Genomic DNA, 22816 nt, shown 5'->3' with positions numbered 1-22816 from the left:
GCACTGATGGGGCCAGCATTTTGGCACCATGGGCTAAAACCACTGCCTGCAACTCTGGCATCCCAAATAGGTAATGGTTCATATCCCAGTTACTTCATTTATGATCCCCCTCCCTGATAATGGTCTGGGAAAGAGTGGAGGATGGCTCAAGTGTTTGGGTTCCTGCCACCCATGTGGGAGACCTGGCTGAAGCTCCTGGCTCCTGATTGCCACCTGACTCAGCCCTGGCTGTTGTGCCCATCTGAGGAGAAAACTAGCAGATGGAAGATCTCTCTCTCTCTTTTAGGATATATTTATTTATTTGAAAGGCAGAGTTACAGGGAGAAATGGGGCGGGGGGGAATCTTCCCTCTACTGATTCACTCCCCAGATGGTTTTAGTAGTGAGGGCTGGGCCAGGCCCTGCCCAGGCCCACATCAGGAGCCCAAGTAGTTGGACCATCTGCTGTCCCCAGCCCATTAGCAGGGAGCTGGATCAGAAGTGGAGCAGCTGGGACATGAACTGGTGCTGATATGGGATGTCAGCATTGGCTTTACCTGCTACACCAGATTGCCATCATCTCTCTCTCTCTGTGTGTGTGTATAACTCCAACTTTCAAATAAATAAATAAATCTTAAAATGACATTCATATGGGATGCCATCATTTGAGGCTGTGGTGGCTTAACCTACTGTGCCACAATACCAGCCCCACCATTTCCCTTCTGTTGACTTGTGTGTCAAGATCTTGGAGATGCCTATTGAACAGGTATCAGCATTGTGTTGGGCTGTTCTATTTCAGTTTGATTGTCATTTGTTGAGTGGGAGATAGTGATCAAGGCTAGCTGTAATGTGATCAGTGGCTAAAGATGCTATGTGTTAGGACTGAACTGGATCAATCTTTTTATTTCCTCAAATATAAGTAGAAAATTAAATACTCTCAAGGCTAATATGCTACAAAGTAATTACTAGAAACCAATATTCCTTTCTTCTCACCTAACAGATTCAGCTGTTTTTGTTTTTCTATCATTTAGTTCAAATCTGTATTGGACCCCGAGAGCAGGGGGAAGCTTTTTAGTCCAGTCAGAACTCAGAGATGTTATCCATCCCTCTCAGAGCATCAAAGCCACAGCTCTGCTACTAGCCTGGCTTGCATTGTGTGGTGGTGCCATGCCCACATGGAGATGGATTCTTCACTCAGGAATTCACCTGAGTGGAGAAGAAGTCAGGTAGTCTATTTCTTGAACTGAAATGGAATTTTGATCAGGACATTCTTCAGATTGTGGTCAGCAGAGTGGAGAAATTTTGTTTAACATGTTCTTGCCTTGTGGAGTGCTCTGTGTTCTTCCAGTGTACACACAGGGAGCCTATGAAAATGTCTGTGATTGATTGAAGGTGTTTGTGCAGCTCCGCAGTATCTGAATTTCCCCTTGTGACCATCTCTAACTAGAAACCAAGGTGCAAAGTGAGGAGGAAACTGTCACCCTGAAACCATCCTGGGTTTGTGCCCCTTGTTCCTTTTCTTTTCCTTCAATACTAAAGCAGCCTTAAACAGAGTAATACTGGGTAGAATTGGTACTTTTGGTATTTGAGTGCTTGGAAAGCAAGAGAAATGATTTTTCTGGAGGAAAGCATTAGGAGTCACTAGACAAAGTTAGCAGTAGCTTTCTTGGCTCCATCATATGTCAACTTGAGTCATTTATGGTCAGTTTTTTTTTTTTTTTATTTCTAAAAACTTTTTTTTTAAACCAGAAAGGCAGAATGACAGGAATTTTTTTGTTTGTTTCTTTTTAATTTTATTTTTTCTTTTATTCTAGGAGAGAGATGCTCCATTTGCTGGCTCACTCCCCAAATAGCCATAACATCCTGGGCTGGGCTAGACTGCAGCCTGGAGCCCAAAGCCAGATCCCTGATGTGGTTGAAGGGGTCCAAGAAGTTGGGCCATCCTCTGCTGCTTTCCCAGACCATTAGCAGGGAGCTGGATTGGATTTGGAACCGCCTGGAAATGAGCTTGTACCTATAAGGGATGGTGGCTCTGCTGGCTATGGTTTTATCTTGTGTACCACAGTGTGGACCCTTTTTTAAAACACTTTAAAAAAAGTTTTTTATTTATTAGAAAGGCAGAGTTAGAAAGAGGAAAAGACACCCCACCCCCACCACACACAAGAGATAGAAAAAAAAAGAGAAATGAATATTCCATCTACTGGTTTACTCCCTCAGTGGTCACAACAGCCAAGGCTGGGCTGGGTCAAAGCAGCAGCCAAGAGATTCATTCAAGTCTCTATGGAGGAGCAGGGACACATACACTTGGGCTGTCCTCTGCCACATTACCTGGAAGCTGGATTAAAGTAGGGTAGCTAGGACATGAACCAGAGCCCATGTGGGGTGTCAGTGTCATATGCAGTGGCTTTACTTAATATGCTACAAATGTGCTGGCCCCACATATGCTGGAAATATAGTTAAGGAATATTAGAATTGCTGCTTTTTGCCATTAGATGCCATTCAGGCATGCCCTACAGAATCATTTTGAAGTAAGGAACATTTCTCACATGATTGAATGGCAGTCTACAAGACTGCTCCAAAGGGAGAGAGCTTCAGGAGCATATAGGGCAATGATGTAGAATGGGGGTGAGGGGAGGAGGGGAAAGCCAGAAGAGAGGTTAGGAAGTATTCAAAAACACAAAGAAGACACATGCCACAGGCCACTTGTGTAGATTGCCAGAATTAACATTTTATCTTTTAGGTTTTTTTTTTTTTAGGATTTATTTATTTTCTTGAAAGTCAGAGTTAAATAGAGAGAGAGAAAGAGAGGCAGAGTGAGAGAGAGGTCTTCTTCCACTGGTTCACTCCCCAGATGGCCACAACAGCTGGAGCTGCACCAGTCTGAAGCCAGGAGCCAGGAGCTTCCTCTGGGTCTCCCACATGGGTGCAGGGGCCCAAGGACTTAGGCCATCTTCCACTGCTTTCCCAGGCCACAGCAAAGAGCTGAGAGCAGAGAGCATAGAAGAGGAGCAGCTGGGACTCAAACTGGCACCCATATGGGATGCCGGCACTGCAAGTGGTGGCTTTACTCGCTACGCCACAGTGCTGGCCCCCAGGGTTTTTTATTTTTTTAATTTAGAGTTAATTTTTTAAAAATAGTTTCTGATGTACTTATTTATGTAGATATTTTTATAAGCAGTAGAGAACTGCTGTAATTAAATGCAAAAAGGCACTCCTAAATAAGCAGTTCACATTAGAGTTTTCATAGAGCGGTGAATATGGCTGTTTGTGTGTGTCCTTTGCTAAGAGCAGAAGTTTTATGACTGAATTTGAGGTCATTAAAATTAGTTTTATAATGGAAACACTGACCACTTCTGCTGTGGTTACTTTTGGCTCACACTCTACTTCCCTGTACAGATAGTTCACATGCGAGTAGAATGAAAAGGGTTGCGGACCTGCAATAATGCACATGTGCCCTTTGCTTAAACCAGGGGACTGAAGGACAAGGTCTTTGTTTCAGGTGGCATTTTTCTGTAGAATGAAATATAGCCATTTGGGTAAAGTGTCCTTTCTCCTAGAAGATGACTCCCGTTGGCTTGCTTGTCCGTCCATCCGACATCACAGGTGATTTCTAAGGCAGTTGTTGGGCTATCTGGAAAAAAAGAAGCCTCTTTAAGGATGAATCATTTCCCCTGAAAAAATAATACAAATAATAACAATAAAATGATGAAAATCATGCACTATGGATTCCAAGACAGTAATTCTATCCAGTATGGAATATAGAAAAAAAGGATTCTATTGTTTTTAAATGAAAAATAAGAGAAGTGGTTGTAAGAAGAGCTTCATGTAGGACGCAAAATTCCCTAGGAAGGGGACTGAAGTAATTCCCTTTAATTGTTCCTTCCTGAGGTAGTTGCTGATGCTCATTGCTCAAGGAAATAATATAATAATAATGATAATATTTATAGACCAATTGCAAATGGCCCATGTGTATCTTACATATGAATTGCCTACAGATATGTTCCCCAAGGCCTTTAATATAAAACTTTACAACAGAAAAGAAGGTTGGCATTGTCTTTTGTCTTGGGCTAGAGTCTGTGCATTTATTACCCACTTACCACCCTCATTCCTGTTGTGTACATCTCTTCATAGTTCTTTTTAGATCACTCTTGTATCCAGGTTCCTGAATAAGTGACACAATTTTTTTTTTTTTTTAAGATTTATTTATTTGGCAGGCAGAGACAGAGAGGCATCTTCCATTTGCTGGTTCACTCCCCAAAAAGCTGCAATGGCTTTAGTTGAGCTGATCTGAAGCCAGGAGCCAGGAGCCTCCTCCAGGCCTCCCACACAGGTGCAGGGGCCCAAGGACTTAGGCTGTCTTCTACTGCTTTCTCAGGACATAACAAAGAGCTGGATCAGAAGTAGAGTAGCCAGGACTTGAACTTGTGCCCATATGCGATGCCAGCACAGCAGGTAGTGGTTTTTAACCACTTCACCGCAGTGCCCGCCCCTTCACACAGTCTGACCAGCCTGCTGGTCTGTTCACTCAGCCTAAATTGGAGTTGGCTAGTTTGTGCACCCATTCCAGGGTTAAGCAGGCCCAGAACTGCCCATGACTGGCTCTTCCTTCTTGCCCAAGTGGCTTTGCTTGGTCCTCTTTCCTTGATTTCCCTTGTGACCAGGTTGATTCTCAGGTAGACAGGAAACCTGTTGGCTCGCGGCAGCCTCTGGATTAATGTTGTGCTCTCATCTGTGATGCGTTAGTTTTCTCTCAGATCCCAAAAACCTTCACTAGGGGTGTTATTTTGTACTGTGATGTCTCTTTGTAAAGGCAGATACCATTGAGGACCCTGTCCTCAGGATCAGCTGAACTCACCCAGGTCTGGATGGAGTTACAAGATCCTGGCTTCAGGCTGGCACATTCCCAGCTGTTTTGGCATTTGGGGAGGTACCAGCAAATGGAAGAAATTTCTGTACTCCCTCTCCTCCTGCCTTTCAAAGGAAATGAAAAAATAAATAGTTAAAACATTGGAAAAAAATATTTTGCCTTATGTCCTAAGGGAACAAGAATTACTGTTGCTGTATGTAGAACTCATTGTACACTTTGCAAATACTCATAATTCTCAGCTTAAAGGCTGGTTGATCACTGCTGTCTGGGCTGCCTACTTTGGCTCCCATCCCTTTCCCTCTGCAGTTCACTGTGAGTGCTCATAAATCACCAAACTGCCTCCCAATTTTATATCCTTGTGTTCTTTACATAGCTTGGCCATAATCTCACTTTCTTAGCAGCATGCTTATTTCTAAGATGCTTCATAGGCAAAGAGATAGTGAGGTCATTGATTTTTCTCTGAGTCTTCCCCCTAAGTGGTTTATTTTATGAAGCTGATTGTGGGTGATTGCTCAGAAATTGAGGTGCAGAGGTTGCTGTTAGAGGAATAGGGTTGTCACTGCCCATTCCACTCTGCCCCAACCCTGCAACCCATGCCTGCCTTTGAATTCTCTTTTTAGAGCACTAGAGTGACACAGTAGTGACTCAATAAAAGAAAAAAAAAAAGCTTCTAATTTATTTATTTATTTTTATTTTTTTGACAGGCAGAGTGGACAGTGAGAGAGGGAGATACACAGAGAGAAAGGTCTTCCTTTTGCGTTGGTTCACTCCTCAATGGCTCCCATGTGGGTGCAGGGCCTAAGGACCTGGGCCATCCTCCACTGCCTTCCCGGGCCACAGCAGAGAGCTGGACTGGAAGAGGAGCAACCAGGACAGAATCTGGAGCCCCAACTGGGACTAGAACCTGGTGTGCCGGTGCCACAGGCAGAGGATTAGCCTAGTGAGCCATGGCGCTGGCCCAAAGCTTCTAATTTTTAAACAGATTTATATTTATTAATATAAAGAGAACAGATTCCATGTATTTAATGGATACAATTCTCAGAACATAACCATACTTCTTTGCCTATTTCCTCCTCCTTTCTTCACTTCTGTTTTTAACAATTTAAAAGTTGGCTTTATTTCTTAACCTTATTTTTATTCCTTCTTCTCCAGTCTTCCTGTCCAATCTTGTACTTTTAAGTTTTCATTTTTTCCCTTTCTTTCATCCACTTTTTTGCCTATTCCCACCTCAGTTCCAAAGAAGGAATAATGAATAAAAATCATGAGCTATTGATTCAAAGACAGGAATTCTGTCTAGTATGCAATATAGAAAAAGAAGATTTCATTGTTTTTTAAGTTACCTATTTTCTTTCTATAAGGTTTATTTTGTGCGGGCCAGCTGCACCAGTCAAACGAAACCTGAGGGAGGGAGAGGGACTGAAAAGAGGGACAAGCGATTGCAGAGAATGGAGCCAAGACAACAAGACTGATCAAGGCTCGTTTATTCTAATGTCTCTGTGGTATTTGTACATAACCAGCTGCAGAACAAAGAAGCACAAAGAAGCACAAAAGATAACAACATATGTAAGCAACTTATCGGGGCCTCCAGTAGCACAGATAATTTTAACAGAGCGTTCCTGATTATCATCCTCCTTCAGGATGGGAGTATGTGACTTTCTTATCCTAGGAATCTCACAGGCCTACATTAGCCTTGACTTGTGCAAAGGCTGCCTACATTATTTATTTACTTGAAAGGCAGAGTTACAGAGAGGGAGAGATCTTCTATCTGCTGGTTCACTCCCCAAATGACAATGGCCAAGGTGGGGCTAGACTGAAGCCAGGAGCCAGCGACTTCTTTCAGGTCTCCCACATGGGAGCAGCGGCCTGATATCTGGGTCATCATCTGCTGCTTTCTCAGGCTCATTAGCAGTGAGCTGGATCAGAAATGGAGCAGTCAGGACTCAAACTGGCACCCTTATGGGATGCCAGCACTAAAATCAGGAACTTTACTATGGCTATGCCACAACGCCAGTCCCAGATTCCATTTTAATAAAAGACAATACAGAATTCTAGATGGCTTTTCCCTTTGGCTACACCAATAGGAATTTATTTCTTCTTATAATGTGACCTAGATTAATTATTTCCATGTTTCCTGATTAACATTCTCTATTGGTTCAGGAGGCTGGCAGGTTGGGAGGCCAGGGAAAGAGCACCTGTTTTCTGTTCAGTTGTGCTGAGCTCCATGGAAGCTATACAGGAAGTTTGTGAGCAGAAAAAGTGAGGTTGGAGGCAGGAGACAAGGCAATGAAGAGGGTGAGTATAGAAGAAATAAGTGCAGGACCATATGCACAGAGAAGTTTGGTAAGAAAACTAAGTGTGATCAGAGCTAAAAGGAAGAAAAGAAAGCTTGAAGATAGGCATCAAAAGAGATGGTAAATTGGAAGCATCTGAGGGAATTCTGACTCTGATCACACACTTATTGAAGATGTGAGGAAACAGGTTCTTGCACTCATATTGGTGTGAGTGTAATGCAGTAGAGTCCCTTTGGAGAAAAAATTTGACAAATCTTTCTATAAAATTTTTCGAATGCAAATGTTCTTTGGTATGATTCAACTGCAGGAATTTATCTTACATATATTTGGTCAAATACATAAAACCATGTAAGTTACTTGTAATATTGTTCATCATGGGAATAAAACAGAAACAACCTAAATGTATAGTGATAGAGAATTGGTAAAATACATTATGGTATATCTGTACACTGAAATAGTAAATATGTAATGATATTTACTCATTTTATTTCATTCATAAGATAGAGAGACAGGAAGGGAGGGATTTTTCATCTGCTGATTCATTCCCTAAATGGTTGCAATGGCTGGGGCTGGGCCAGGCTGAAGCCAGAAGCTCCAAATGGGTCTTACACATAGGTGCCAAAGCCAAGGACTTTGGCTATCTTTTGCTGCTTTCTCAGGCACATTCACAGAGAGTTCAATCAAAAGTGGAGCAGCCAGGACACAAACTAGTGCCCATAAGGGATGCCAGCATCAAAGACTGTGGCTTCACCCATTACACCACAATGCTGGCCCCATGCACATATATCTTTATGAAGGCCCTTCAAAAGGTTCATGGAAAATGGAGTTAAAAACTGACATTATTTTGGTGCAAAAATTAAAATTCTTTCAATTATTTTTCATAATACATTCAAATGGTTTTGAAACCTTCTTGTATGCATGAACTTAAAAATTTGTTACAGTAAAACACAATAATTTAATTCCACTTTTTTATGATGCTTTAAAGTACCCTTCTGTATATACATGGAAGTCTCAGAATGGAATGTAAGAATCTTTTAAGAGTAGTTTGTTCTGGGAAGTATGACTAGTACTCCCTAGAAAGAAGGGAATAATGCTTATATTTTTATGTTTTTCTGTAATATTAATAGCTGATATGCACATTATTGCTAAAGATGTATTTTCTAAAGGTAGAGACTGAGAAAGTGAGATGGAGAGAGATTTTCCATTACTGGTTCACTCCCCAAATGGGTACAATAACTAAGGTGGGCCAAGATGAAGCCAAGGACCAGGAACCCCATCTGGGTCTCCCACATAGTTGATGGGGATCCAAGCACTTGGACCATCTTCCTCTGCCTTCCTAAGTGCATTACCAGGAAGCTGGATTACCAGAAAGTTGGAACAGAAGAGCAGCCAGGACTCATATCAGGCTTTCTATTATGGGATGCTGGCATTCCAAGCAGCAGCAGCTTAACCTACAGAATCACAATACTGCTCCATGCATTATTTTTATAATTAAAAGATCTAGATTCTGATTTTCAAATAATAATTTGGAGTTACTGGAACAGAAAAAGGATATTATGTAATATGCAAGGAAGTGAAAATATAGACTTTAGTTAATGATATGTCAATATCAGGGTAAGTGTTGTGGTACAGTGGGTTAAGCCATCAAGTACAATGGAAACAATTGCCCCTCAGTGTTCGTTGAGGTCCCAGCTGTTCCACTTCCAATTCATCTCACTGCTAACGCACCTTGGAAAGTAACAGAATATGGCCCAAGTGCTTGGGGCCCGAACCACACATGTGGGAATGCAGATGGAGTTCTGGGCTCTTTTTTGGCTTTGGCTTATGATGGAACAAGGACATAAGCCTCAGTCATTTTGGGTTCTTTTTACCCCTGCCTTCTTTAAAGAGGCAGTCTCACATCCTGTATTGTTTCTTATCCCAACCTTACATTCTTCTTCAGGTTTGAAGCTCATAGAAAACTTGAAAAACCTGTGTGGAGAAGCTCACCTCCACCTACTGCCCCCTACCCCCACCCCAGCCCACTTAAGATATAAAATAGGCCCCGACTGCTGGGGTCTGGGCCCTCTGCCACATGTTCAATCTGCATGCACACTGGCAGCTGGTCAATCTGAATAAAGAAAGCAGAAATATTTGAAAATAGCCTTAATCTTTAATTTTGATATTACAACACTCCTTTTCACTCTTTCTAATCAATTGGTAATTTTTAACAAGGCAGTTAAAGATTTTAAAAAGCTATTACTGAAACTGTTTTGTTGCACTCTCCTGTAATGCATGTTATGTATTATACTTGTGTACATATTGTATGTCTGTATGGGAAAATTTATTAAGAGCTCTGTTTTAATTGGCTTATGTTTGTGTTAGATATTCAATAGATATTTCCAACTACATGTACTCTTATAGTTTATAGAAGGTATTGGACCTTTTGGTAATTATTTGACAGTTTTATCTTTAGACCTTAGAAAAGGATGACTAACAATTTTCTGTATTAATAGCCTAGCCAAATATAGAAGACATTATGATTTTACAGCTAGATTTACCTTGCCATGGATGCAATAAATAGGCAAGCCATCTCTTTTCAAACCAAACTTTCTTATTTACTTCAAAATTTATAAGACAGTTTGGATAAGGTGGTCTTAATATTTGATCTTACCTGGAAGGACATAGCTTTCCTTATGGGCATCATCTTATCTCACAGAAAAAACTGTCACAACATGCCTGTGACCAAGAATTTCTAGCTCAGGCCACCAAAGATTAGGGATGGGATTGAGCACCACCTTGGTTGACATTCCTAAAGGCTGCCTCTGTGGTCTACTTTAATAGAGATAAGGAAAAGAGGAGTGAGCTAGGTAGCAGGAGCAATGTAAGAATAGATGGCAGGACCAATTAACAGCTGGTTTACATGGTGGTCTGCCATCAGGGAGACCCAATAAGGCTGGTCCATTCCCAAAAGGCACCTGTTTTCAATATGAGGAGTCAGGGCACTGGGCATGCAGCTGTTGTGACAGAAACTGGCTCCTGAATAGCCCTTCCAGTTCTGATAAGAGCAAGGCCACTGGAAACAACTGCCCTGGGGGTTAAAGAACTCCTGTGTCAGAGCTGCAGGCCCTACTGGCCCTCCCTAAACTGAAAAAACCTTCTGTCCAGCTTCCAAACTAATCATCACTGTTGGGGTGATGCCCTAGGGTCAATAACATTGCAGATTAATTTCCTTTTAGAGATGCCAGCAATTCAAAACTAACATATTCAGTACAACTCTTCTCCTAGGCCAGCTAGTCATGGAAGTCAACAGGGTGTCTTCCTTAAAGAGATTCACACCTCCCTTATGATGTCACTTTTTCTAAAAGATTTATTTATTTATTTGAACATCAGAGTTACACACAGAGAGGAGAGGCAGAGAGAGAAAGAGAGAGACCTTCCATGTGCAGGATCACTCCCCAATTGGCTGCGATGGCCAGACTGTGCCGATCCAAAGCCAGGAGCCAAGAGCTTCTTCTGCATCTCCCATGTGGTTTCAGGGGCCTAAGGACTTGGGCCATGCTCTACTATTTTCCCAGACCATAGCAGAGAGCTTGATCAGATGTGGAGCAGCTGGGACTCAAACCAGCACCCATATGGGATGCTGGCACTGGAGGCAGCAGCTTTACCTGCTACACCACAGTGCTGGCCCCCCTTATGATGTCTCTTCTAGTATCCCAAGTAAAGAGATAGATAGGTCTGGGCCTCACATATACCTGGCCAGGCCTTAATGCCAACCTGGTTATTATTAAGCCCCTCTTGTCAGATTCTGTTTGCTTCTCAGTAGGAAAACTCCCTCCTGGTTTGGAGAGCACCTTTCTTAGATCCTCTAATAAAGACTGTCCTTAGTTTTGGACCCTGTGTGTCTAATCTGCATGTTAGATTTATTTCTTCCAGACATGAAGCAATGAAATTCTAGATGGCCATGCACATGAAACCTCAAATGGAGACAGTTCTGTGAGCTGATGTTGCAGCCCCTTGAGAAGCCACCTTTTCTGCCAGAACCCTATCTTGATCACGAGTCCCTACATCACTACTATTCAAGCTCAAAGAAGTAAGAACTGTCCTCACCTTAACCTCCAACAGCAGCCAGGGTTTCCACAGACAGAGAGAGGAAATGAGGGAGCCCAGGACTAGAAGCAGGCCAGACTAACTCCAGCCTACAGCTCCTTGCCAGCATATACACACTAGACAAAACAGGAGTGTTCAGGCATATAACTGTCTTCACACTATGAACAGGACTCTTGCTTTCCTACATCCCCCTTTGCCCTCATCATTTTGGCCATCTTTTCCACCAGGGGCAATGTTTCTAATTTCTCCTTTTAGCCCCATAATCATAGTGCTCCTATTCCTACCATGTATAATTGACATGCTTCAAAGATAATTACAGGAGCATATGGCTGCTATATACCAAGCCATCATGCAAGAACAACACAAGATTGCTCTTCTTCAATTAATCTGATCCAGAGTATAGATACCCCATCCCATGTCAATGCTTCATATCAGCAGGAAGTAGCCATAAAAAAAAAACAGCACCCCCTCTTATCTATACTCAGAGTCAGGGTTGATGGAACAAGGACATAAGCCTCAGTCATTTTAGGTTCTTGCTACCGCTTCCTTCTTTCAAGAGACCAGTTCAGTCTCACACTCTGTATTGTTTCCCACCCCACCCCCTGCATTCTTCTTCAGGTTTGACAGCCCACAAATAAACTTGAAAAATCTGTGTGGAAAGCTCACCTCCACCTACTGTTGTCCACCCCCACCCCTAGCCCAGCTAAGTTATAAAAAGGCCCAGCTTCCTGGGGTCTTTGCTCTCTGCCATGTGTTTGGTCTGTATGCACACTGGTAGTTGGTCAACCTCTGCAACTTTATTTTCTTTGAATAAATGAGGTCTGGTTATCTCCTCTCTGTTTCCACCCCCTTTTCCTTACAGCTTGTCCCAGCAGGCACTTAGGGAGTGAACTAATGGATGAGAGATCTCTCCCTCTGTCTGTAAATCTGCCATTCAAAAGAAAATTAGTATTTAAAAAAGAAGATAGTATATAAATAATACCACATTGGTTGTGGTAAGTGTACCATGTTAATATGAGGCGTTAGTAATAGTGGGAACTGGGGTATGGGGTGTATCTGTAAACACTGTTGTCTTTGCAATTTTTTCTGTAAATCTGAAAAATCTTTTTAAATAACATTTATTTTGAAAAAAATAACTTGGAAGTCTATATTATGGGAAAGGGCCATAACTTGGCATTTAAAAGTTGAAAATTGAAGAGATGAATTAATGCAGAAAAATGGTTCCCCTGGATCCAGAACAAATTAATTGGTTATGCTTCCTCTGAATGGTAAAATGAATGGGAGTATAGTCATAGTTGTTGGAAAAGTCATTTTGTTTACTTAAAAGATGTTATTTATTTGAGAGCTAGAGTTAACAGACAGAGAGAGAGACAGAAAGGTCTTCCTTCTGTTGGTTCACTCTCCAAATGGCCACAACAGCTGGAGCTATCCGAAGCCAGGAGCCACATGCTTCTTCCTGGTCTCCCATGTGGGTGCAGGGGCCCAAGCACTTGGACCATCTTCTACTACTTACCCAGGCCACAGCAGAGAGCTAGATTGGAAGAGGAGCAGCCAGGACTAGAACCGGCACCCATATGGGATGCCGGCACCACAGGCAGAGGTTTACCCTACTAAATCATGGCACCAGCCCTGACAAATAAGTTATTTAAAAAATTAAGTGATGGTTATTTAAATCTCATAATCCAGAAATCACAGAGTTATTGCAAGCTACATGGTGAAGAGAGTTTAAAAATGAAAGCTTTAGGGTGGGTGTTCTGTTGCAGTGAGTTAAGCTGCCACTCAGGATGTGTTCAGCCTATGATGAAGTACATGGAATCTTATCTTGTCATCACTCCAGTCTAGCTTCTTGTTAATGCTGAAGAATGAGAAGCAACATTCGATTGTCCCAGTCCTTAGATTCTGTCCAGCAATATGGCTCCTGGGTCAGCATGACCCAGTTTCATTTGGGAAGAAAACCAACAGATGGAAGATTGCCTATCTTTGTGCATTTCCCCTCTTGTTCACTTTTTCAAGTAAATGAATGAGTGAATGAATATATTTTTTTAAATGAAGAAACTTAAAAGTGATCAAATGCTTGCTGTTTTCTTTAAGTGAACAAAATGGAGTGGACAGAAAGCAGATGTGATTTGTTAATGTAAATCCATTTAGCCAGCTCTGTGAGAGGTGATTTCTATGAGGACTTTTTTCTTCAAGATGGCATGATAGGAGCCAGGTCATGACACCTCATTCCTAGTCATCTTCCAAATTAGATCCCTTTGCTACTCATGCAACATCAGAGGTGACTATAGCCATTGTCTGAGTTCATTACAGGATTAAGATTGAGGTACAGAGCCTTGGCATTGACTCAATATGATATGTGCTCATCTCTCTTCTTGCCTTTGGTTAAGACCAAATGCAATAATTGCCCCCTTTGAATCAATTTGTATTCTCACCAGAGGAAGGCACCCTTGGTATTACCTTTCTATGTACTAGAGGAAGAATCTCTGGACCCTGTTCCCAGTTGTTGGTACCCAGTTTAAGAATTGGTATCCTTGGTAGTATAGGGTACAGCCACTCTTGTATATTTTAATGCCATTGTCTAGTTCTTCAGGACTCAAACACAGGTACTACTACATATGATGAGTAACCTATTACCCACTCTTTCAAATATCCATATCTCATTTTGATAGGACTTAATTTTGTCTACTCTATTAAGCTATATCAAGGATCAGTTTTTCCTAAAATTTTCTTTTGATGATTTTCCTAAAAATTATAATATACATTTATAACTGATAAACTCACTTTCAGTTAGCAGTTTACTATTTATTGGGTACTTAAATCATATTTCTATAATTTTTTTAAGATTTATTTTACTTTAAAGTCAGAGTTACACAGAGAGAGGAAGGAGAGGCAGAGAGAGAGAGAAAGAGAGAGAGATCTTCCATCTGGTTCACTCCTCAGATGGTCATAATGGCAGGAGCTGTGCCAATCCAAAGCCAGGAGCCATGAGTTTCTTCCAGGTCTCCCACATGGGTGCAGGGGCCCAAGGGCTTGGGCCATCTTCCACTGCTTTCTCAGGCCATAGCAGAGAGCTGGATAGGGAGTGGAGCAGCTGGGTCTCGAAGCAGCGCCCATATGGGATGCCAGCACTGTAGGTGGTGGCTTTACCCACTACGCCACAGTGCCTGCCCCTTCTATAATTTTTTTTAAATATTTCAATTTGAAAAAGTTACAGAGAGGGGAGAGAGAGATATCTTCTATCTGCTGGTTCACTCCCCCCATGGCCCCAAAAGTTTAGGATGGGATAGGCTGAAGTCAGATTTATCTGGGTCTCCCTTGGGAGTGACAGGAGCCCAAACAATCAGACCACTTTTTTTTTTTTTGCTTTTTCTCAGGCTACTATCAGGGACCTGGATTGGAAGTGGAGCAGTTAGGGCACAAACCAGCACCCCTATGGGATACTGCCATTGTATATGGTGACACCATGATGCCCACTCTTCTATAACTTAACTTTTATCTATGAGAAGCTACAACTATCCAGTTCTTTTTCAATATTATCATTTTGAATAAACATTTATCCATTAGTTCAGATGGAAATAAAGTAAATATTTCATTATACTTTCATTTAACACGTATCACACTCCTTGTTGTGACCTGACATCTAAATCTATATCTCTTTTACTTTGATGAATTCCTTTCTTATTTAATTTAAGAGACTTTGAGACAGAGGATTCCTGTTTGCTAATTTATTATGCAAATGCCATGGCAAAAGCTGGTTGCTGAGAACTCAATGCTGGTTTTCCGTGTGAGTTTTATGAACCCAATCATTTGAGCCATCAGCACTGCTTCTCAGGGTCTGCACTAACAAGATGTTGGAGTCAGGAGCTGTGTGCATATCTAGGAATTGAACTCAGGTACTCCAATAAAGGACAGAAGCTATGTAACTATTGGGCTAAATACCCACTCGCAGTCTATATTTTAACTGTGAGACACAGATAAAAGTTTGATGACCCTCTGTGTAATTTGATAGCAATATTTTAATAGACCAATATAAGGATCCTCCTATCTGACTTCAATGTAGTTTCCCAACAGTGGCATTTTTGGAATTGCAGTTTATCTAGTTGCAAATCATGTAAAGGCTGATCAGAAAGTTAGAGTGAAAATGCATCTTGATCTGCTGATTTTGGGGCTGTATATTTCATTAATCAATAACAGGGATGGAGGGTATTATATCCTAACTGTATTTTATGCTGTTACACATGGAAAAATTTTTTTTTTTTGACAGGCAGAGTTAGACAGTGGGAAAAAGAGAGAGACAGAGAGAAAGGTCTTCCTTTTCCATTGGTTCACCCCCCAAGTGCCAATCCGAAGCCAGGAGTCAGGTGGTTCCTCCTGGTCTCCCATGCGGGTGCAGGGCCCAAGCACTTGGGCCATCCTCCATTGCCTTCTTGGGCCACAGCAGAGAGCTGGACTGGAAGAGGAGCAACCAGGACAGAATCCGGTGCCCCAACCAGGACTAGAACCTAGGATGCCAGTGCTGCAGGCAGAGAATTAGCCAAGTGAGCCACAGTACCAGCCAGAAATGTTTTCTTAATTTCATTTTTAAAAAGTTCATTTTTAGTATATACAAATGCCTCTGATTTTTAAAATGTTATTGAAACAGTTTAAGCCGGCGCCGTGGCTCAATAGGCTAATCCTCCACCTTGCGGCGCCGGCACACCAGGTTCTAGTCCCGGTTGGGGCGCCGGATTCTGTCCCGGTTGCCCCTCTTCCAGGCCAGCTCTCTGCTATGGCCAGGGAGTGCAGTGGAGGATGGCCCAGGTGCTTGGGCCCTGCACCCCAGGGGAGACCAGGAAAAGCACCTGGCTCCTGGCTCCTGCCAGGATCAGCGCGGTGCGCCAGCTGCAGCGGCGGCCATTGGAGGGTGAACCAGCGGCAAAGGAAGACCTTTCTCTCTCTGTCTCTCTCTCTCACTGTCCACTCTGCCTGTCAAAAAAAAAAATATTATTGAAACAGTTTCGATTAATGTGTACCACTCAGTCACTATTTTAGGGGATAGTGCAATATTTAAATACATATACACCATAGAAACTGATCAAGCTAGACAACTACTGTTTCCATTTCCTCTCATGGTTTGAGCCTACCAGCTCCTGTCCTCCAGTTCTTTATACAGTACTTAATATGTACACAGTTGTCATCTAACTATACTATGGAACAGCAGAAGGTAATCCTGCCTCACTTTACTTTGCTACCTGTTATCCATTCCCCCTCTCTCCCTAGCCTCCAAACTTCTCAGTCTTTAAAAATCACAATTCTATGTTCACATCCATTTTTTTCACTTCCATATATGACAAGAAACTGGGACATTTGTGTTTCTGTGTCTGGCTTATTTCAATTAATTTAATGATCTCTTTTTATTCATTTTTCAGGATGTAACAGTGTTGTATTTTTTTGTGATAAATGATGTTCCCTTTTCCACTTTTTCATAGATAGACAGCTAGATTGGTTATAGTTCATGGCTGCTGTGAACTGTGTTACAGTGACTATAGGAGAATTGCTGTCTCTGGTATGCAAGTTTCACTTCCTTCTGATACATAACCAGGAGTAAGATAACTATGTCATGTAATAGATAAATTTTTATGTTTTTTGAAGAATGACCATACTTTTCTCCATAACATTTGCATTAATTTGCATTTTCACCCATAGTGTCTGAGAGTTATCTTTTCCCACATTGTCACTAGCATTTGTTCTTTTTTATCTTTTTGGGATGAGAAGACATAATATTGTAAGTTTTTTTCTTCTTATCAGTTTATTAACTTGTTTATTAAAAATTTATATGTTTATTTGAATGGCAGAGTTACAGAGAGAGAAGAAAATACAGAGATCTTTCTACTGGCTCACTCCCTGGGGCCTGGCCAGACTGAAGGGGCTTCATCTAGGTCTTGCACATGAGAGGCAGGGGTCCAAGACCTTGGCCATCTTCTGCTGCTTTCCCAAATGCATTAGCAGGGAGCTGAATTGGAAGTAGAGTAGCCTGGACACAAACTGGTACTCACAGATGGCAGCTTAACCCACTGTTCCACAATTCCAGCCCTTCTCTATCCAGATTTCTCAAAAAAGTCATTAATATTGGCATCCATGTCATTTTCTTTTCATTGTTATCATTCAATTTAATGAAGTCTTATTTTTATTTCAACTATTCCTCTCAAATGGCTCTTCCCAAGGTCATTAGTGATTACCATGTTGGTTAAATGCAGCTTATGCTTTAAATTTCTCATTTACTGAGTGCATGGACCAGTGAATGGAGGACCTCTGTCTGTCTCTCTACCTCTGTCTTTGCCTCCCTGTGACTCTACTTCCCAAATAAATGAGTGGATCTTTAAAAATAAAGCAAAATATGGGGCTGGTGCTGTGGCTCAGTTAATCCTCTGCCTGCGGTGCTGGCATCTCATATGGGCACTGGTTCTAGTCCTGGTTGCTCCTCTTCCTGTCCAGCTCTCTGTGGGGCCTGAGAAGGCAGTGGAGGATGGCCCAAGTGCTTGGGCCCTGCACCCGCATGGGAGACCAGAAGGAAGCACCTGACTCCTGGCTTTGGATCGGCACAGCACGCCAGCTGTAGCGGCCATTTGGGGGGTGAACCAATGGAAAAGGAAGACCTTTTTCTCTATCTCTCTCACTGTCAATAAAAAAAACTATTATATATATATAATTATATATATAATTATTGTAAATATTATATATTATTAAATATATTATTATAAAATAAAAAATCTGTCAAATAAATAAATAAAGCAAAATAAAAAAATTTAAATACTGCTTTTGATTGTATGGGAATTTTGGTGATATTCTTCCAATTTATTAATAGGGAATATTTTTCCTTTTGTGTGTTTTTTTCTATTTATTTAATATTTTGTAATTTTTCATTGTAGAGTTCTTTTGCTTTCTTGATTAAATTTATTCCAAGGCAACAAAAGTTTTTTAGCAATTTTGAATGGTACTGACATGATAAGTTCTTTATCAGTCATGAGATTTTTGTGTGTTGATTTTATATCTTGCAAGTTTAGTAAACTTCTTTATGAGTTCCAATACTCTTTTAGTGGGTTCTTTTGGTTTCCTTATATATAGGATTATGTAATCTACAGGCAGGGATAATTTGACATTCTCCTTTCTAATTTGTATCCCTTTGATTTCTTTTTCTTGCCTTATTGCTCTGGTTAAAACTTAGAACTATTTTGAATAGCATGGTAAGGATGAGCAGCTTTGTCTGGTTCCAGTTCTTAGTGAAAATGCTTCTAACTTTTTTTCATTCAATATGATACTGGTTGAAGATTTATCATATATTGCATTGAATGTGTTAAGAAATGTTCTTTCTATACTCAGTTTGCTTAAGTTTTTTATAATGAAAGCATACTGTGCTTTCTCTGCATCAGTTGAGATCATCATGTGGTTTTTATTCAGTTTGTCAATGTGATGTATCACATTTATTGATTTGCTTATGTTGAATCATTCCTGCATATCCCTCTTGGTCCATGTGAATAATTTTTCTAATGTATTGTTAGATTCTATTAGCTAGTCTTTTGATGAGGATTTTTGCATATATATTCATCAATGGTATTGTTCTATAGTTCTCTTTCTTTGTTGTATATATTTTTTCTGGTTCAGGAATTAAGGTTATGCTGGCCTAATAGAAGGAGTTTGGGAGGATTCCCTCCCTTTCAACAATTTTGAATAGCTGAGGAATAATTGGAATTAGTTCTTTAAAAGTCTAGTAGAATTCAACAGTGAACCTGTCTAGTCCTGGGCTTTTCTTTGTTTGGAAGGTCTTTATTACTGATTCAATCTTTGTCTTGGTTTAGGTTTTCCAAGTGTCTTTGTGACTCAAATTTGGTATATTGTATGTGTCCAGGAATCTTGATTTCTTTTAGGTTTTCCATTTTGTTAGGCATCACTTCATATGCTCACATTCTATATTGCAATTGTAATCTGAGTTTTGGGTACTCCACTTTCAAGAAGTTTCATGCTAATATCCATGGGAAAAAGTGGATGATGTCTCAAATTCCTTAGTTCCTGTTGCTTATTTGACCTGTCACCTAAGTGGAGGACTTGAGAACCTGATCCAGCCACAGCTGTTGCAGACATTTAGAGAATGAACCAGTAGTTGGAAGATCTCTCTGCCTCTCTCTCCCTCTCTCTTTCTCTTTCTGTGTGTGTGTCTCTCTCTATCTTTTTTAAAAAATCAATTTAAAAATATTTATTTATTTGAAAGTCAAGAGTTATAGAGAGGAGAGATAGAGATCTTCCACCAACTGATTCACTCCTGAGATGGCTTCAATGGCCAACATGAGGCCAGGTTGAAGCCAGGAGATTGTTCTGGGTCTCCCATGTGGGTGGCAGGAACCCCAGTACTTAGGCCATGTTCCTTTTCTCAACCCATTGGCAAGGAGCTGGTTCAAAAGTGGAATAGCTGGAACTTGAACTGGCACCTATACAGAATGCCAACTTAATAAGTGGCAGTTTTTCCCATTGTACCACAACACCAGCTCCCCTCTCTGCCTTTCAAATAAGTAAATCTTTAAAAAAGATTTTTAAAAGACCTAAAGTAACAAAAGTCATTGTGATTGAGCATTGGAGAATCTATTGGAGTGATCTACTTTTTAAAAGATTTATTTATATATTTGAAAGTATCATTGAGTGAGAGAGGGACAGATTGATCTTCCTTCTGATTTGTTCATTCCCCAAATGGCTGCAATGATTGTGGCTAGACAAGACTGATATCAGAAGCCAGGAGCTTCTTCCACATCTCTCACATGAGTGCAGGGGCCCAAGCATTTGAAACATCCTATGTTGCTTTCCCAGACACACAAGCAGGGAGCTAGATCAGTTTGGAGCATTAATTTCTGTGATACTCTCCTTGCAGTTCAAGTATACAAAACCCACCTGGCACAAAGTCCCACTTATGGGTAGGCTGAGTATAACAGTTTTCAACTCTCCAAGGTTTGGGCTAGATGAGTTCTGAGTAATTGTGTTAAAATAGACATTAAGCCACAACTCTCGGTTTATGCTTTGTTAGCATAGTTTCATGTTTGCCAGTGATAATGTCTCTGACAACTTTAGGTCTCTGTATTGCAACCAATGAAAGCATCCAGACCAACAATGGTGATATCATCAGTCAGCAGAATGGTGTCCAGATGAACTTAAATGGCTTTTCTTGTTTGTTAGAGAGGTGATTTCCTGCTGTAACCTGACGTCTGGACACAGACATTGGAGGCCATCCCCTCTGCCAAGTGGAGTATGCCATGTTTGGATCCATCCTATGGTAAAGAGGCCTCAGTAGCCATGCTCAGGTTTTATTGTTCTATATCCATAGCCAAAGTCCTAGTAGACAACATGGTTTGGAGAATCACATGCTCAAGTTGTGTAGGAGTCTGTATTTCTAGTATAGCACAGTTAATAGCCATCTAATTTAATTTTATTGGAACAAAGCAGGGTTCCAAGAGAGGTAATTTATTGCATCACAGCATTTAAGAACTAATGGATATCACAGCTGACCCAGAGAATTTAGAAGGCATGTGAACCTTTAGAGTGAAGTCATTGAGAGCATGAAGGGTAGTGTCTATAATATTTATTTTGACTGATTTTTGCACCTTTCATTGGAGAGAGACCCAGATAACCTGGACTGATTTGTAGCATCAGTGACAATTTTTTAAGTGAGGCATGCCTTACACAGAAACCCAAGGACTATAGGATATTAGCCTTGTTTGTTCTTCACAATGTGTCAAATAGTGTTATTCAAGCAGGATGTCATCAATGTGATGTATACTTGTATTCGATTGGAAAATTTGTATTTGCTGGCAAAATCAGTGAGGTGCCCATATATATTCTAGAAGTGTCCCTTCAAAGTGAAGGCAGAGACTGAGGGGCTTTTGGAAAAGCTTTGAATAAAACACATTTGCCACATTCATAATAGTTGAGATACATCATTTATCTATTGAGAGGCATCAGAAACATTGATATTAGACATAAGGTATGGTAGACATAATGGGTGGGACATAGCATTATGATTTTAGTATTCTAACATGAGATACTATTTATTTTTTCCAGATTCAGTAGATAAAATTGGGCTGCCAAATAGGGAATAGTTGAAATAATCACCTTTTTGTTAACTAAGTCTAAGGTAATAAACTGTAATGCATGAAGACCTTGAGTTTTTTTTTTTTTAATAGGGCCATCTTAATTATTTTAGTTTGTGATCTATGAATTCTTATTTTCTCTAGCCAAGTAACTTACAAACTTTATTACTCAAAATGTTAGCCCATCTCTGCCACCTGTCGGATTTTTTGAGTACATCTGACTATTGAAAATTTAGGCAATACTATAGTTAAAGTGAGATGCACCAAGTAAATTATTTATGTTTCTTCTGATACATGTTTTGAAATTTTTAAAAATTTCTGTTGAATTTCCTGCTTAAATTTAGTGGGATCCCTGGTTAGGACTGTTATTTGAGCCTCACTACTGATTGCATCTATGAAACTTCATGAATAAGTGCATATAAAACCTGTGAAAGTTGATGTCTATCTTATGGTGTAGGGACACAAGAATCAGTATCGTTAAAAAATAAATTTTAAATTTTAATTTGGATCAAGTTATGTGCTTTTCAGAAATGTATAAACAACCATAATTTATACATCTTATATTTTCCTTCTTTAAATTTTAAGGAACTATTTATTGAGGCTTGCGCTGTGGTCTAGCAAATAAAGACTCCACCTGCAGTGCCAGCATCCCATATGGGCACTGGTTCATATCCCAGTTGCTCCACTTCCAATCCAGCTCCCTGATAATGTGCCTGGGGAAACACCAGAAGATTCCGCAAGCCTTTGGGCTCCTGTATCCATGTGGGAGATCCAGAAGAAGCTCCTGGATCATGGCTTCTGATTGACATACCTCTGCCATTGCTACCATTTGGGGAGTGGAGTAACAGATGGATGATCTCTTTGTGTCCTTCTCTGAAACTCTGCCTTTCAAATTAATACATAAATCTTTAAAAATGTTTATTAATTTTTTTGACAGGCAGAGTGGACAGTGAGAGAGAGAGAGACAGAGAGAAAGGTCTTCCTTTTTCTGTTGGTTCACCCCCCCCAGGCATGGTTACACAGAGATCTTCCATTCACTGGTTCATTGACCAAAATGACTGTGTCATCTCATGTTTCCTTTGTTTGTATCCATCTCTTATTTCTCTTCTTACAAGGTCATCAGTCTGGGTTAGGGTCTCACACATTTGATTTTTTTACTTGAATTGTGCCATGAAAGGCACCATCTCCAGATAGAGTCACACTGCAGGTTAGAGATTGAAGATAGGAATGTTGGAGAAACACAATTTGGTGCATCACAATGGAAAGCATCCAGATGTCTCCCTCATGGGCAGCCAACTCTAGGTAGGAATTACTGTGTAAAGTGAGTCTTGGGATTCCTTTTGCTATTATTTTAATGCTATCTGACTAACCTAAGTGCATGCATGTACCCAACAAATTATCTGTGTACACCTACACAAACTAGAATATAGATAACTGATAGTAGTGTACATGTAAAATCAATAGAGCAGTCCATAAGATAGA

General features: G+C 40.7%; 1 protein-coding gene across 6 annotated transcripts in view; it reads left to right on the top strand.

Moving 5' to 3' along the window:
* Window positions 1-22816, top strand: part of LOC127489067 (uncharacterized) — a 47493-nt gene that overhangs the window by 5639 nt on the left and 19038 nt on the right. For 2 of the 6 annotated variants that reach the window (XR_016211523.1, XR_016211522.1), the window contains one exon: window positions 1793-2045. The exons of the other annotated variants lie outside the window; for them this stretch is intronic. The gene's annotated coding sequence lies outside the window, so the exon portion shown is untranslated. Of the gene's footprint in view, window positions 1-1792; window positions 2046-22816 lie in introns of those variants that run through there. 6 annotated transcript variants of the gene reach the window in all.

The sequence above is a fragment of the Oryctolagus cuniculus genome, chromosome 8, assembly GCF_051225735.1.
Source record: "Oryctolagus cuniculus isolate XC-2025 breed Fujian yellow rabbit chromosome 8, ASM5122573v1, whole genome shotgun sequence".
Lineage (NCBI taxonomy): Eukaryota > Metazoa > Chordata > Mammalia > Lagomorpha > Leporidae > Oryctolagus > Oryctolagus cuniculus.
Note: the sequence above shows the minus strand (reverse complement) of the source record. Positions and strands in the feature narration are given on the sequence as shown.